The following is a 14,017-nucleotide window of genomic DNA, read 5'->3' on the forward strand; positions in this document are numbered from 1 at the left end:
CTCTTCTCTCCTTCCCCCAACTTCTCTTTTCTCGTCGGCCGTATCCTCGCGCCTCGCGTCGCGGAATGCACCCGCGTCGTCGCTCCAAACGGACGAGCAGGGCGATTAGATTGCGTCGTGTGCGCGACCGCGACGCAAGTGCTATGAGAGTGACGCTTTCATCGATGGCGCGTCTCCGCGTCCGACGGAATTTCTCAATCTGTCCCCGGGAAATCGTACGGAAACGTCTCCTCGCTGCCGATCAACGGCTGAAATATGAGCCGCAAACTTTTCGATTCGAATCATTGGACACCGAAGCGTTTTCTGATAGCAGATCGTATCGGGAGAAATTATTTCGATTTAAATCTTAAAGCGACAAATTGAAAACAGGCCCGCGTTTTGCAATACGATGAAATCGAGAGATACTAGACGAGCCAGCGATTTTAATAATTCTATATATTTATATATTAACGTGAGAGAAAATTAAATATATTTAATTAAAATATTTGTTAATTTTAATAAGTCTGAAATACTAATATTAAATTTAACAAATTGGAACGTTTCGTATTACATAGTTAGCTTTAATCAAATATTGTAGCAGTTAATTAGGTCATAATTTGATAAAGAGTTTATAAATATATAAAAATAAATTATACAAAAATTTACCACGATAATGTATGATGATCACAAAACTGAAAACAAGACTACTTTAAAGTTGAAAATATAATTAAGGAGATTGGCATTGCAAAGAAATTATGTATGTACGTTTTCTTTAAACTTATACTGTTACACGTAATTGATAACACTGCTCGTTTATCCCTTTAATTTTTTTCTAAAATTTTATTTAAAAAAAAAATAAATAAAAATAAATATTTTTGTGTTTCTTAAAAAATAAAAAAATTAAAAAAATTAAAATGTTAACTAGATAAAAATTTCAACCACAACTAATTTTATTTCTTTGTGTATTTGTTCAAACGGGCGCAATCTCTCGCAGTCAGTGACTGCTATCGATCCCTCCATTCAGTCTGCATTCCCCGAATTTTAATCGCTACCTTTGGGGTGTGCCTCCGCCGGAGTGGGAGAGACATTAAGATCGATCTGCGCCAAAAGTACAAGGACTACAGTTCAACGACAGAGCGACATAATGTTAAAATTACAGTCAAAATTAAAATAAAAATTTGATTGCCGGTTATTTCCGTTTCGCCCATTCGTCGCCCTAGCGTTACGGTATCTCGGAATTACAAAAGTAATTTTATAAATCTAACGCGAATCAGCAGGAAGATCCCTCTCGATATAAAATGTTCAAAGTGCAACGTGACTTTCTCGCTCGGACTCGCTTTCGGTCACGCGTGTGGGCGAATCGGCGTGATTTCGCGGTCGCGCCGCTGGAAAGGATAAAAATAAAAAAATTTAAAAAAAACATGATTTACGCGCCGATCGCGTCGGAGTCGGGCCCGTAACGAGATACGCATCGCGAGAGCGAGATACTACTCCGAATCGCGTCGGCCGAGCGATTCAGCCAAAACAAAGAGCCGGACCGCTCTCGGTGGAGTTCGGTTCGGCCAGTCAGTTGGCAAGGACCCTCCGCCTCCTCCTCCTTTTCCTCTTCTCTCTCCCTGTCCCTTCCGCCACTGCCGTTTCTGCTCTTCTCGTCTCTTCTCCTCTATCGCCAACGTCCTCCGCAAACCGAATGCCAGACAACGAGGGCATCAGCCCCCGTGAATCACCGCCGGTCACCTTCACTTTTTATGCAACTTTGTGAACCCGACCTCGCCGCGCACCGCGTCGTCCGCCTTCTCTTCCTTCCTCCCCCCGCCGCGCGTTATTAGTATCCACATGCCACCGGCTGTTCTGTCTTCTTTCTTTCTTTTTTTTTTCTTTCTTTCTTTCTTTCTTTCTTTTTTTATCTTTATCGATGCATTATCAGCACATACACGCAACGATGATAAGGATACTGTCACACTATCAAAACGCTCTTTCCTGGACGCGCGCGGATGACCGCTGCACATTGTTCCTACAAAAAGCAAAGAACAATGCCGGAAGGGTTTTTCTCGCCACCGTCAGGTTTACATAAGTATTTATACCAACTGCAACGTCTCGTTATATAATATGTAGAACGATATCTCACAATTACGCCGATGGTGTAACGCGTGCGGTCGAACGGCGCTGCCGTGGAAAAGAATTTGGCAGACGGCGGCACGGGAAACTCGCGGCGGACGTGATCGTGAAGTTCGGTAGGGCGATTTGCATAGATCGCACATGCATAATGATGTCACGTGTTCAACGGCAGGCAAATTCGGTATTTGAAGGTCGCGCGCGCCGACGACGTGCATTGCGTCGCTATCTTGGTCGCAATTTCGCGCGTGCACGCGCGACTTGAGAGCCACGTGTGCTGTTTACGCCGACGACGGTCCGGTGCCGGCCGACGGAAAGCAACGCGCGATTAGCGCGGCGAGAAGAGTCAGGAGCTTCCTCGGTGGAAAGCGAAAGGAGCTGCTCGCCGCGTAGAAAAACAAGCTCGAGGAAAGAGGAAGCATCGGGCGTTTACGTACAATGAGCTGTTGGACGTTTCTGCAGCGAGCGTAACGTCTGATGTGGGAAATGTGCACGGCGATTGAGATATCGATCGAGCGTAATCGCGTTGATTTTCGCCGCCTCGGGCTCGCGGCGGCTGCGACGATTGTTCCTTACGGTTCGCGATGCGCTCTCGTTTCGTCATCGCTCCGTTTTAACGTCGCTCTTCGTTGTGCAACGGCGCCGCGCGTGTCGGCGACGGGGAGAAAAATATATATCGATATACATATAACGCTCTACGCGCAACTATTGCGGGACCGTACGCAACAACTATTTCTAAACACAATGGAGGAATCGTCGCCTTTGCGAAGCGTACTTATCTTATTGCGACGCGTCGCGCGCCGACGGTAATTCGCGGCTCGTGGCGGACACGTGTACTCCCGCGCGGTGTGCGTCATTGTAAAGTACGGAAAGAGCACGCGGTTCAAGTATACTCAGCCATCTGTGCATCGGTCGCGATTACTCCTTCCTTAAAAAAAGAGATGATTCGATTGCACAGTAACGCGAGACGCGATACCGAAATGCCGTAGATTACTTGGAACAGGTATCGCTGCATGCATATTTTTATTATCAATAAATTATCCGCCAATATGTATTAATTATTGCAGTAAAATTATTTAACGTTTGAGACAGTTATTATTAATTACGTATAATTATTATCGATTATGTACTAATTGTGCGTAACAAAAATATTTGTTACTTGATTTTTTTTCGTCTTTCTTTTTAAATATAAAACGTCCGCTTGACGTCTGAATTAGCTGTTGATCGATTTTATTATTGCCGGTTAAAAACTTAATTTTAATATTTAATTAATATATTTCCAGGCAAGGACGATCTTTTTGATTTTTCCGCGCTTCACCCGCGACCGCCAGCGATCGTATTTGGGCGCTAGGCGAGGGTCCAAAGAGGGGGTGAAAGACCCTAGGGCGCCGACCAATCACAGCGCTCTATCGATCGTCTGATCGCGAACGATCTACGCAACCCATTGCGCAATTGAGGAAGTACGCCTGCCACGTGGAGAAGTTCTCGAGACTTATCATCGTGTTCCTGTGTCTCGCCTCGCCCTGAGAGTCCCACGAACCGCAGTGTCCTGCACAGGACACCGTCGTGGTTCATTCACCGACATTCAACCAGGCAAATAAAGGTGAATCAGTGTCTTGGTCTTTATTACGCCACGATAACGCATGCTTGTAGTCGGGCGACGATACGCGAGCATCGAACATTCGCGATCAAGATTTTTCTATCTAAGGGCCGAAATATTTAAAGGTCAGTCTTATTGCCGCAGTCTATTCGAGCGCGAGCACGTGCTGCTGATCGCTCCGCGATTTCGTGTGTTTTAGACCGCGGATGGCATAGTCTTGCATACGATTAAGTGTCGACATCGTGTAATCTAGTAACGAACGATCATATTTTGTACTCCTGTGTTATTCCATTCATCGTTCTGTGCTTCGTGTTGTACCTCGGAAAAGTGCCTTCGGAACAACAAGGTTATAGCGGTCGCAGCGCACGTGGCGTCCGACCTGATTTAGCTGCGTCGCCCGCGACCAGCATTTCCGTCCCGCTTCACTCGTCATCTCCTTCAGCGGCATTCAGCGAGTTCCGGCGATCGCTATTGTCGGAACGTGTAATCTGCACCTCGCGCGTCTTCTCCGTCGCGGCTAAGATTCTCAATCCGTTTTGAGCAAGTGATTTTTGAGAAACTTGAAAAAGATAAAGTGCGCGTGGAACATTTAATTTATATCGCGGTCCGTCTCATTCGTCGCTTTCTCAAGCTGTCGGTGCCGTTCGTTCTGCTAACGAATTAATCGAGAAATCAAAAATGACTCTTGTACTTTGCTTTGTGTCGTAGCTAGTGTCTTGTGCCGAGATTAAGGAATTAACGGGAGTGTGGACAATCTCGTGAGTTTCCAGTGGCAGAAGGATGGCTCGGACGTCCCATCTGAGAGGAGGAGCAGGCCCGGGGGGCATCCTGCATCGGCGGAGCAACTCATAGGTAAGGAAAAATAATTTTTTATAAAATCTTTGTTAAATAAAAAATTCTACTTTTTTTTAAATTAATTTTATAAATAATTTACATGTCTATATTAATATTTCTTTTTATGTTACAGACACCGGCAGAAACAACAACTCCGCTGACGCTCATGCAGTTCGGTAAGTTGCACAGTTTTTTTTCTTCTAGTATATTTAAAAAATACGTTTAATATTCACTGAATAATATAAAAAAAAAACTTGAGAGTCTCCTCGACAAATACATACATTGGCGTATTATACTATAACAAAGTATCATCGTGTCATTGCGCATAAATTCATGAGTTGTACCTGGAAAACCGATGACAACGATGCAGATTTATTGGCACCATTGTGCACGCTATTCAAGGAATCGTTGACCGCGGCACGGTCGGAATTGTCCTTCACTTCCTTCCTAATAGTTTCTCGGTAGCCACGCGCATCGCGATGATGAATTAGCAAGCCGATCGGAATATTCGAAAGTCGGATAAATAGTTTCAGAACGACTATCTTTCTCTCTCTTTCTCTCACAGCGCAAAAACGTATTTAATCCGCGAAAGCGCCAAGTCATTAGCGGGTAGCGTGTCATTTCAATGTAAGTCGTGATTTACAAGCGCGAACGCGCCGTTCGACAATACCGCTTTGCGATAATTAAATCTGTTTTCCCCGCGGGGAACAATGACGGCCCGTCTCCTCTCTCGTCTGCGAGAAAACACCCGGTGCGTGTTATACGGCGAAATCGCCTCGGCGGTAATTAATCGTGGCCTCATCGGTGCGACAACGTTATTAACCCTCAAACGAGCGGTGCGGTAGAAGCAAACGTGCTCTTTTTTTTTTAAGTTAATAAAACGCTTCGCGATAAGTGGGTTTAGCGTGAATTGAGACGATAAATTGTGGATAACGAAATCGTTCAGCCCGATAAATGAATGATAAATCGCTTGAGGACGCATTGTAATTACGCGTCGGGCCGTTTCGATCACTCGTAACCCATTCGTAATTGCTTATTAATACCATATCTGTGTTTATATTTTTTCTTGACCAATTAATTCATTTTTCTTGGCTATCTAAGTTATGCAATATTTTTCCCTATACGCGAAAAAATAAGCGATTACGTGAGGTTAAAGGTAAAAGTCGTTCGCAGAGGCGCGTATCGCGCGCTATTCTCTTTCGCCGAGAAACAATTAAACTTCGTTGCGTCCTTAGCGCTGAAAGAAAGTCGCAGGCGGGCGGCTACGGTCATTCACCTCTCTTATCGCGGTCTTTAACGTACAAGGTCGCGCCGGGACCTCTGTATCTCAATCTCGAGCTTTTCTCAGCGAGGTTTCGAAATCCTGGTCCGCGATACCGGTTTAAGTTTTATTTTTTTGCACGTCGGGGCCGGAATAGAGTCGTTTCGATCAAAAGCCCCCCTCCGTCCCGCTTTTCTCCCTTTGCTTCTCAATTTAGTCACCGACGATGCATTCGTGGGATGCATCTCGAATAAATCGCAATTTTTTTTTTTTAACTATTTGACAAGACAGGCTTGTGTGAAACGTAGCTAACCGCATTCGCGCGACGTTAAAATTTCCTCCTCGGACTTTTCGCAAATCGATCGTCTTCGTTTCCCTTCCCAGCGTTCAATTAAAAATGAAAAAGAGAGAATATCGACGGGGTTCGTTACCAGCCAAAGGTGGAAGAACGAAGCGGCTAGGGTTATGCTACGAATGGAATATTAATATTATCTAAGAGCGTTTCTATTCTGCCGTGCGCTAGTTAGATCATTAATATAACGGGAGAGAGTGCATATTTTAAAATAACCACCTCGTTCAACAACAATCATTTCCCCGGCACGCTCGCGGTCTGCTCTCTCCTTAACTACGCTGGTGGAGAGACGCCGAGGAGAAAGTGTAACTGTTAAAGTAATAGTGATGATGTCGGTGTAATCGCGAGATTGCGCGTGCGAATGCGTTTCGAGTAGCCCCCGAGGGGGCCTGGCGGTTTCCTTCGTTCAACCCTTCTGTCGTCCGGTCCAGGGGAGAAGTCGCAGAATTCTTAACTCCGACGAATTAATTGCGACGCGTGAAAGCCTCGGCGTGACTTAAATTTTCAAGAGTATCTCGATAACAATCGCGGAGTAGAATTCAACGTAACGTCGACGTAACGAATTAAAATTGGAAACGTCGAGGGCGTTCTCGGCGAGACAAAACTCCAGGAAATTTGGTTTCCCAAATAGGCGATGACAAACGGCGCGAGATTCGTTGACCCGATATGCCCGCCGAGGAAATGCGACTCCTTGCCCGTCGCGCGATGCAATTATACGTCGAGTCCGCGCGATAACGGTGATAGCCAAGACGAGCCATCAATCGCGATCGCGCGAAGCCTGAGGTCCCCGACCAGATCCGGTCGGGTTCACTGGCCTCCGTACTCCAAATCTCAAATACGAAAACGTGCGAGCGCGTTGGCGTTTCACACCGGGTGCTCCGAAAATAACGAGTCATCCCCCGCGGGATCCCGTAGAGTCAGCTGCGCGCCGGCGACACCTCGCTACGAAGAGTTGTAAAATTTTGATAGAGAGTCGAAAGGATCCGCGGTACTGGTCGTTTTATTTCTCATCGGCGTTTACCGATTGAATATTAAAATGAGATAATTTATTTAATATATTTAATTAAACTTGTTTTCCGGCTTCGTCGATTCACGTCATCTCGATAGCCATCGTCGGGATGTGCTACTTCGCCCACCCTGTATAAAAGACGGGAGCCTACTTGGCTCGCGGACGGTACTTTCATCCGCCAAGTGAAAGCAATATGAAAGTGCTTGATTGCAAAGTAGAAAGGTGAAATGTACGATAAAAAGACGAAGCCGTTACGTGCGTGTGTACCGGTCGACCCATTTGAGAGCGCGCCGTGAGAGGTTGCGGGGGAGGGGAGGGAGGAAGGATGAGGCCGATTACGATGGGGAGCGTCGCGGGGCGGCCCTTGATTTCGGCCGCCTAAGGTCAACGTTCGACATCCGCTTCTAGCGAAAATATATCTCTCGTTCGTTAATCGCGCGAAATGCATTCGTGTGTAAACGCAACGTCGACGGGATTGTTTCATCGACCGTAAGAAGCCAGATTGTCAGAAAGAAAACGAACGTTGTCACGAATGCAAAATCTCCCTTGCTTTTTTGTTGCGTCGCGGCGAATGTAAATATTTTGCGGAGGGTGCGCGTCTCATCGCGTAACCGCTCGGGATCGTGGTAATACCGGTATCGTGCGCGATACCGATTTATCGAGGCGATGGGTTATTTCGCACGGGTCAGCGGGTGAGAGATAACTTTCGCGGGAATCTTCGACGGAAACGCGGGCGACGGGAGGGACGGCGAGAAATTGATCGGATCGCGACGAGATACGCGACAACGAGGAGCTAAACGGTTCGCGTGGCCGATATCTCGACGGTGTCCTGTCACGTTTTACGCGCGGGCGTAGTTTAAAGCCGCTTAACGATACGACGTTGCGAAACGGCCACTCAACGATACGCGCCGCAGGTTCAGAGGAGTCGAGATACGAGCGTGCACTCGGCTGCAACCGTTGCGAAAGGTCAAAGCAATGATTTGGTCGTTGACGCGTCCACGCCCCTGTTGTTTTTTTATACCTACGATTGAATAATGCCGGGCGTATCTTTATGCAAGCGCGGCTGTTTTTGCGCGCCGCGACAATTGCCGTCCGTCCACGGCGATTTAATACTTTGCTGAGTGGAGAGATCTTGTTTCAAACTGACTTTTTTTTTTTATTACTCAAATGGAAAGTGTTCAAATATAGATTTCAAAAAAAAAAAACTTTGCGTCAACAGATTTTTCTTTCGAATTAAATTCAAGTGTTCAAAGCTAATCATTAACATATCGAGGTGAAGCAACGAGGGAAGAGCTTAATTACTTTCGGTATAAATTTCGAGGAAAAATTTGCGCTCATTAAAAACTTAAAGTTTTTGAGATTATGTCAGCTCGGGTAGATTAAGTCCGCGATAAAGAGAGAATCATTAGGAGAGGAAAACTCGATCGACTTTCTACCGCGCAATCTGTTTTCGCGGAGGAAAGTCGACTTCGAAAAGATTTGCGGGCTGAATCGGCGTGCCGTTGAGCAATCCCGGGGTATTACTACAATAGAATACGAGAATTGAGGTGGTTTTCTCTATCCGCCCGGCGGCTAGCTTAATCGTCGTCCACGTAACCTCGGCGTAACTTGCGCCGAGTGCGTAGCCAAGATCACGTGCCAAGAGGCAGGAAATCCTGAGCGAGCGGCTAGATTGGAGAAAGCAGCCTTCGCGGATGTATGTGTATCGCCGGTGCACACGCGCGTGGCAGCTCAGAGATGCAAATTCACGTAGCGCATTCGCGGCTTTTTCTCTCCTCCCCGGATCGGAACGCTTTTCTTTCCCCGCGATCTGCGACGTTGACTTTACTTTCTCGCTCCGATATGACTCGAAGGAGCCAAGGCGCCGTCACGCTTATCCTCGTCATGACGATATCGTTATCGTCATCTCGAACGTAAACCCATCATGGGAAATAATAGAACGATCTATCGCGTAACGGACGTACTTTCTATCTCTCACCCTGATCGCATAAGAATCATCGCTATTATCATCGCGAGTTACTCAACGAGATTCTTCCCAGCTTCTGCTGCATTCCCGGATGACGCGTCGCGTCACATCCCACGGATCGGGCGTCGTGACGAGTCAATATCGACGATTTTCTATCCGCCGTGCGAGCGGGCAATGTGAGATCGCGATGCCTTTCGTTCGATAATCGCTTTTGAATCGTCCGTGCCGAGGATCGCGGAGGCTGCGCCGCGTCATTCGATGATTCACCGCTCCGGTCGTTCGCGAGGTTGACATCTCGCGGGGGATTTCGAGGGACCATGGTCGATGGGGCAAGGCCCTCAAGGCCATCGGGGAACCGCCTCGCCGTCGGTGTCGCGGGCAACCGTCGCGAAAAACGCCCGGGAAGGTTATCCTTCGCCCGGAGCGAAGATTACAAGGGACCCTGACGTGTTGTAATAACGAGCGAGGGAACTTCACGGCCGACGACAATTCTTATCGACGCTGCCGTCCGCGAGAAAATGCTACCCTCGTCGCTCGATTTATTAATTGGATTGAAAGCTGCAAGCCGTGAACGCGCAGATGTACCAAGAATATAATTTTTTTTTTTTTTTTTTTTTGTTCTTCATTAAACACGCGACGGTAATGATAGCGCGATATCCGACGATGGTTATTACAGATGATGAGAGGTACACTTTAACGATTTCTTTTCGACTCTACGGAACTTTGACCGGCGAAAGCGTATCACGCAAGTGTAGAAAACATGCATCGGAAGCATCGACGGCCGTGCTCCCGTATGTCGCGCGAGCCGTCTCACGAATTATTACACGTTAACCGTATTTCTTTGCTCGATTGTCCGATAGCAACAGGTTACAGCTGCTAACTCCGGGATACGTCGTAGTCGTATCGTTAATTTTCTTCGCTGAACGTAGGTATTAACCGTCAAATGGAACACTAGGCTACGGCAGTATAATTTTTTTAAAGTTAGAAGTTCTAAAAATTTTTTTTATATTTTTTTAAACCTTTTTTTTCAAATGCTTTTAACATATCCTTTTTCCTTCACGTTTGACATATTATTAAGACAATGCTTAAAATTTGATACCTTAGATCCGAAGGTATAAGCGAAACGAAGTAAAATGATCGAAATAGTGTGCCGCTTGAGGGCTAATTGCGTTAATTATACGTTGGGAGTGCCGGAAGTTTTGCGTCGCGCGAGTGTTAACGAGGATTACCGGGTTCCACAATCGACGGGCGCAATCCATCGAGGACAACTGGTCAGTAAATTCGTTGCATTCGTAAATGTTCCTTGATTACCTTCGGTGTCGTTTTCGGCGTTATTGCGTTACTCGCCTCTACGTTTTTTTTGTATGCTCTGATCGTATTTCCTGAATTTTGCACAATAAGTGCAGTGCCAATAAAAGCATTCGACGACAAATTAATTATCTTTGCGAACCTCTGCGCGCAAAACAAGTTTGTAACTTATGTTACAGATGCAGACATTAATTTTTTATTTTATTTATATTACCTCCCATTTAATATACTTCTTATAGTAAATTTTCCCCGTCTGTAAATAAATCTCTGATGTCCTTTTAGATCTCGACACCGTCGTATAGATTTTATTTCCTCATTATTATTATTATTATTATTATTATTTTATCGGAGTAACCAGCTCTTATATTTATACGTATTATCTCTGGTTTAAAATCGGCATAATCCAGTTGGATTATTGATTAAAATTAATAACAATAATTCCGCGTCTTTCGTAATGAACGAAAGTCGGGCTTTAAATCGATTGGGTCCGGCTAGATCGGAGCGGGTTTGTTAATAACAATAATCTCGCGTCTTTCGTAACGAATGAAAGTCGGCGTTCAATGTTACGGCGGATTGAATCCGGACGTTGCGCACAAAGTAGATAGATAAGACTGATCGGGATGAAAGGCGACGATAAAACCGCCTCGTGCGAATTATCGCGTATTTTTCCTTGACAATGTCGCTTATCGATACGGTGCGCGTCTCGTCCGTCTCCGTTTAATCGTGGTAATCGGTGACATTTCGCGACACCGGAAATACTCGGCAGCTTTTATCGCTTTTCCTGCCGCAGCAGCGAGATGCGAGTGTGCGAAGGAGCGTCTTATCGCGAATCACGTTGCACGACAAGCTAAAACAAACTCTCCAGTCAGACACTTATCTCTCGTCGTAGTGCCATTCATGAGACTCGCGGTTGAAGTTGAATAAACAACAATGTGAATTAAATGAAACGTACACCCTTTGGAAGTTTGTAGTTAGAATGACGCAAGGCGCATCAAGATATCCTCACTCGTTTAAAAAATTAAGTACGATAGCTGCGTGCTAATTATACAAACCGGTGATGTCAACGGAAAGAAATTGGTGAAGCTTACAGAAAGTTTAGAAATTCTGAAATGTTCTAATCGCTTGTTTGTAAAAGGTTAAATTAAAGAAGCAAATTAAACAAGGTTCGATTAAGAGAGATGTTTATACGTCGGTCTCTCGAGCGCGAGAACGAGGTAGAATTTCTGTTTCGTTATCTAAGACCGATCGGAACCTCCGTTTCACGAAATTCGCGATGACTGAATGGCAAAGACTGAGGGAAGCTTTCGGAATTAGAGAAGTAGGCCAACGGAGCACACGTAGCTCGCACATTTGAGTTCGAGGCCGTTTATTACGTAACGCGGATGTATTAGCTATTATTTACGTTGCTTTGGTACTGGGCCAGGTTTTCTCAAAACCGACGTAATCCGAACCGATACGGTTACATTTTAATGATGTAACATTACGAGAACGTTCCATAATAAACTTGACGAATTCTCGCCGGAAAACGTCAAATCGGTTATTTGTAACTTAATCAATATTCTGGTTATTCTTTCATTAATATGTTTTTTTTTTGAACTTTAAAATGACGCGGTGCTTTTCAAAACGACGAAGTAGAAGCGACACAATAATTTTGCATTTCTTTCTCTCTCCTCCCTCTCTTCCTGCCTCCGTTTTTGTTCGCGATGTCGACTCGGTGCTCGCACTAATGCCATTGTGTGCGAAGATAAAACTTAATAATCTGCAGCTGTATGACCAATCTCCGCGGCTTGTCGGGCTATTTGCGTACGGGCAATCTGCTGATTTATTCTTCGTTACGAGATAATCTCATTTCCGACGAAATGCTAGCGGCGCAATCTAATTACCGACCGCCGCGTATTTCCTCCTCGGCCAACGACCGACCAATTAATTTCGTCGTTCTCGAACCCGCGCTAATTTATCGGTTACATCGACGCTCCGGATATTTGTCGTATTTAGCATTAATTCTCTCCCCGAACGCTCAACATAGATTAAATTTCATTTCAATAACTCTTTTACGAACTCTGTATTCTTCGCTAATCGCGTTACTCGAACGCAAATTGATTCCTAGGCGAGTTTCGTCTATAATAAACTTTCTTATGAATGAAAAGGTTGATAATCATATTTAACCATTAAAGAAATTTTTTTGTTAGACTTTCTTTCTAAATTAGCATGCCCAAGCTTTACAAATATAAATAGTTTAAATTCATTCTTTAAGTGTCGCCTAATATCTACTTGTAACTTTCGCGGAAAGTAATTAAAAAAAAATTCGTGGTGCCCATTCACGTGTAAATAGGTCATTGTGAGATTAAGGCTTCGATTATTTTCGTCCTACTTGCGCTGCGAGGAGGAGATCTCCTTTTGAATCGTGACCCATATGTTGTCGAGGATCTCAAGATCCGTTGCATTAGGAGTGCAACGACCAGACGGATCTCGGCGCGTACAATCGATCGAGGTCGATCGGGGAAATCTCGATCGCCCTTTACAAACTATGCCCTTCTTCTCAATAACAAGCTTCAAACGGGAGTTGCTCAAAAAAAAAAAAAAAAAAAAAAAAAGGGAAGATCTAACGCTCACTGTTCGCTGGTTTCCTGTATCGGTCGATCATTGTTCGCGCATTGTACCCTCGCGCAGTTCGGCGGAGGCTTCGGGGCCCGCGCATTGTGCCCCGGGAATTTGTCTCTGTTACGAGATGCAAAGTAATCCGCGGGTGTACGTTACGTTAGCTCGTCTCGCGTTACGTTTTCATACTCGCGCAGCGTAACGGGAAATATGTTTTTTTTTTAACTCGAATTCGGCACCGCGAGAGAGTGAAACGGGACAATTAGGCACTCTTCCGGTTCTCCCTCTTTCCCTCCCCCTTCTTTCTCCCGAATCGTGTCGTGAAACCGAGATAAACGCGCGTGTCGCGCCGCTCTTCTCTTCATTCAGGCCACGTTCAATTCATTTGAAATATTCCGAATAATTTTTATCTGCTGTCTATTGTTCACGGCGATTCGATTACAACTCGTGCGGCTTAATGAATAATAACGTTTACGTATATCGCAATCGTGCACCCTGCGTCGTTTATATAGATAATCCCCGGAACAATTATCTTTCTTTTAACGAGGGATGATCGATCGCCGTCGATCAAAACTAAAAAGATGACGTGATTCTGACGAGAAATTTGCGGTTTACTTCGCATCAATCTCCTTTGCGCAATCGTGAATCACCGTTGTTGTTTCGCGATAGATCGTCGCTCTTTGTTGCAAAACTCCTGATACTTATCGCATTGAAATGGCGCGAGCGAAGATAACGATCGACAAATACTGCACACGCGATTGCGTCGCTCGGCGATGCACGCTCGCGGTACAGTCGGTGCTCCTCGTAATTTACATATAAAAAGAACGTCGTCGAATGTCGCGATTGCAGAACACCGGACGAAAATAATCAACAATCGGATCATCGTATTCTCATTTGTTAAGTGCATCTATTATTAACTCCAACGTTTCATAATTAATTGGTTTTGTTCTTCTTTGCGGAGACTAAGGATGATGAACTGCGCCGTGGAATTTTTT

General features: G+C 45.3%; 1 protein-coding gene across 1 annotated transcript in view; it reads left to right on the forward strand.

The window, feature by feature from the left end:
- The window catches only part of LOC139102485 (caveolin-3), a 124,188-nt gene that overhangs the window by 12,875 nt on the left and 97,296 nt on the right, over window positions 1-14,017 (forward strand). Inside the window, exons 2-4 of the mRNA XM_070656401.1 lie at window positions 3,378-3,697; window positions 4,403-4,546; window positions 4,662-4,704. The gene's annotated coding sequence lies outside the window, so the exon portion shown is untranslated. The remainder of the gene's footprint in view (window positions 1-3,377; window positions 3,698-4,402; window positions 4,547-4,661; window positions 4,705-14,017) is intronic.

This window comes from Cardiocondyla obscurior, linkage group LG05 (assembly GCF_019399895.1).
Source record: "Cardiocondyla obscurior isolate alpha-2009 linkage group LG05, Cobs3.1, whole genome shotgun sequence".
In the NCBI taxonomy this organism is placed as follows: domain Eukaryota; kingdom Metazoa; phylum Arthropoda; class Insecta; order Hymenoptera; family Formicidae; genus Cardiocondyla; species Cardiocondyla obscurior.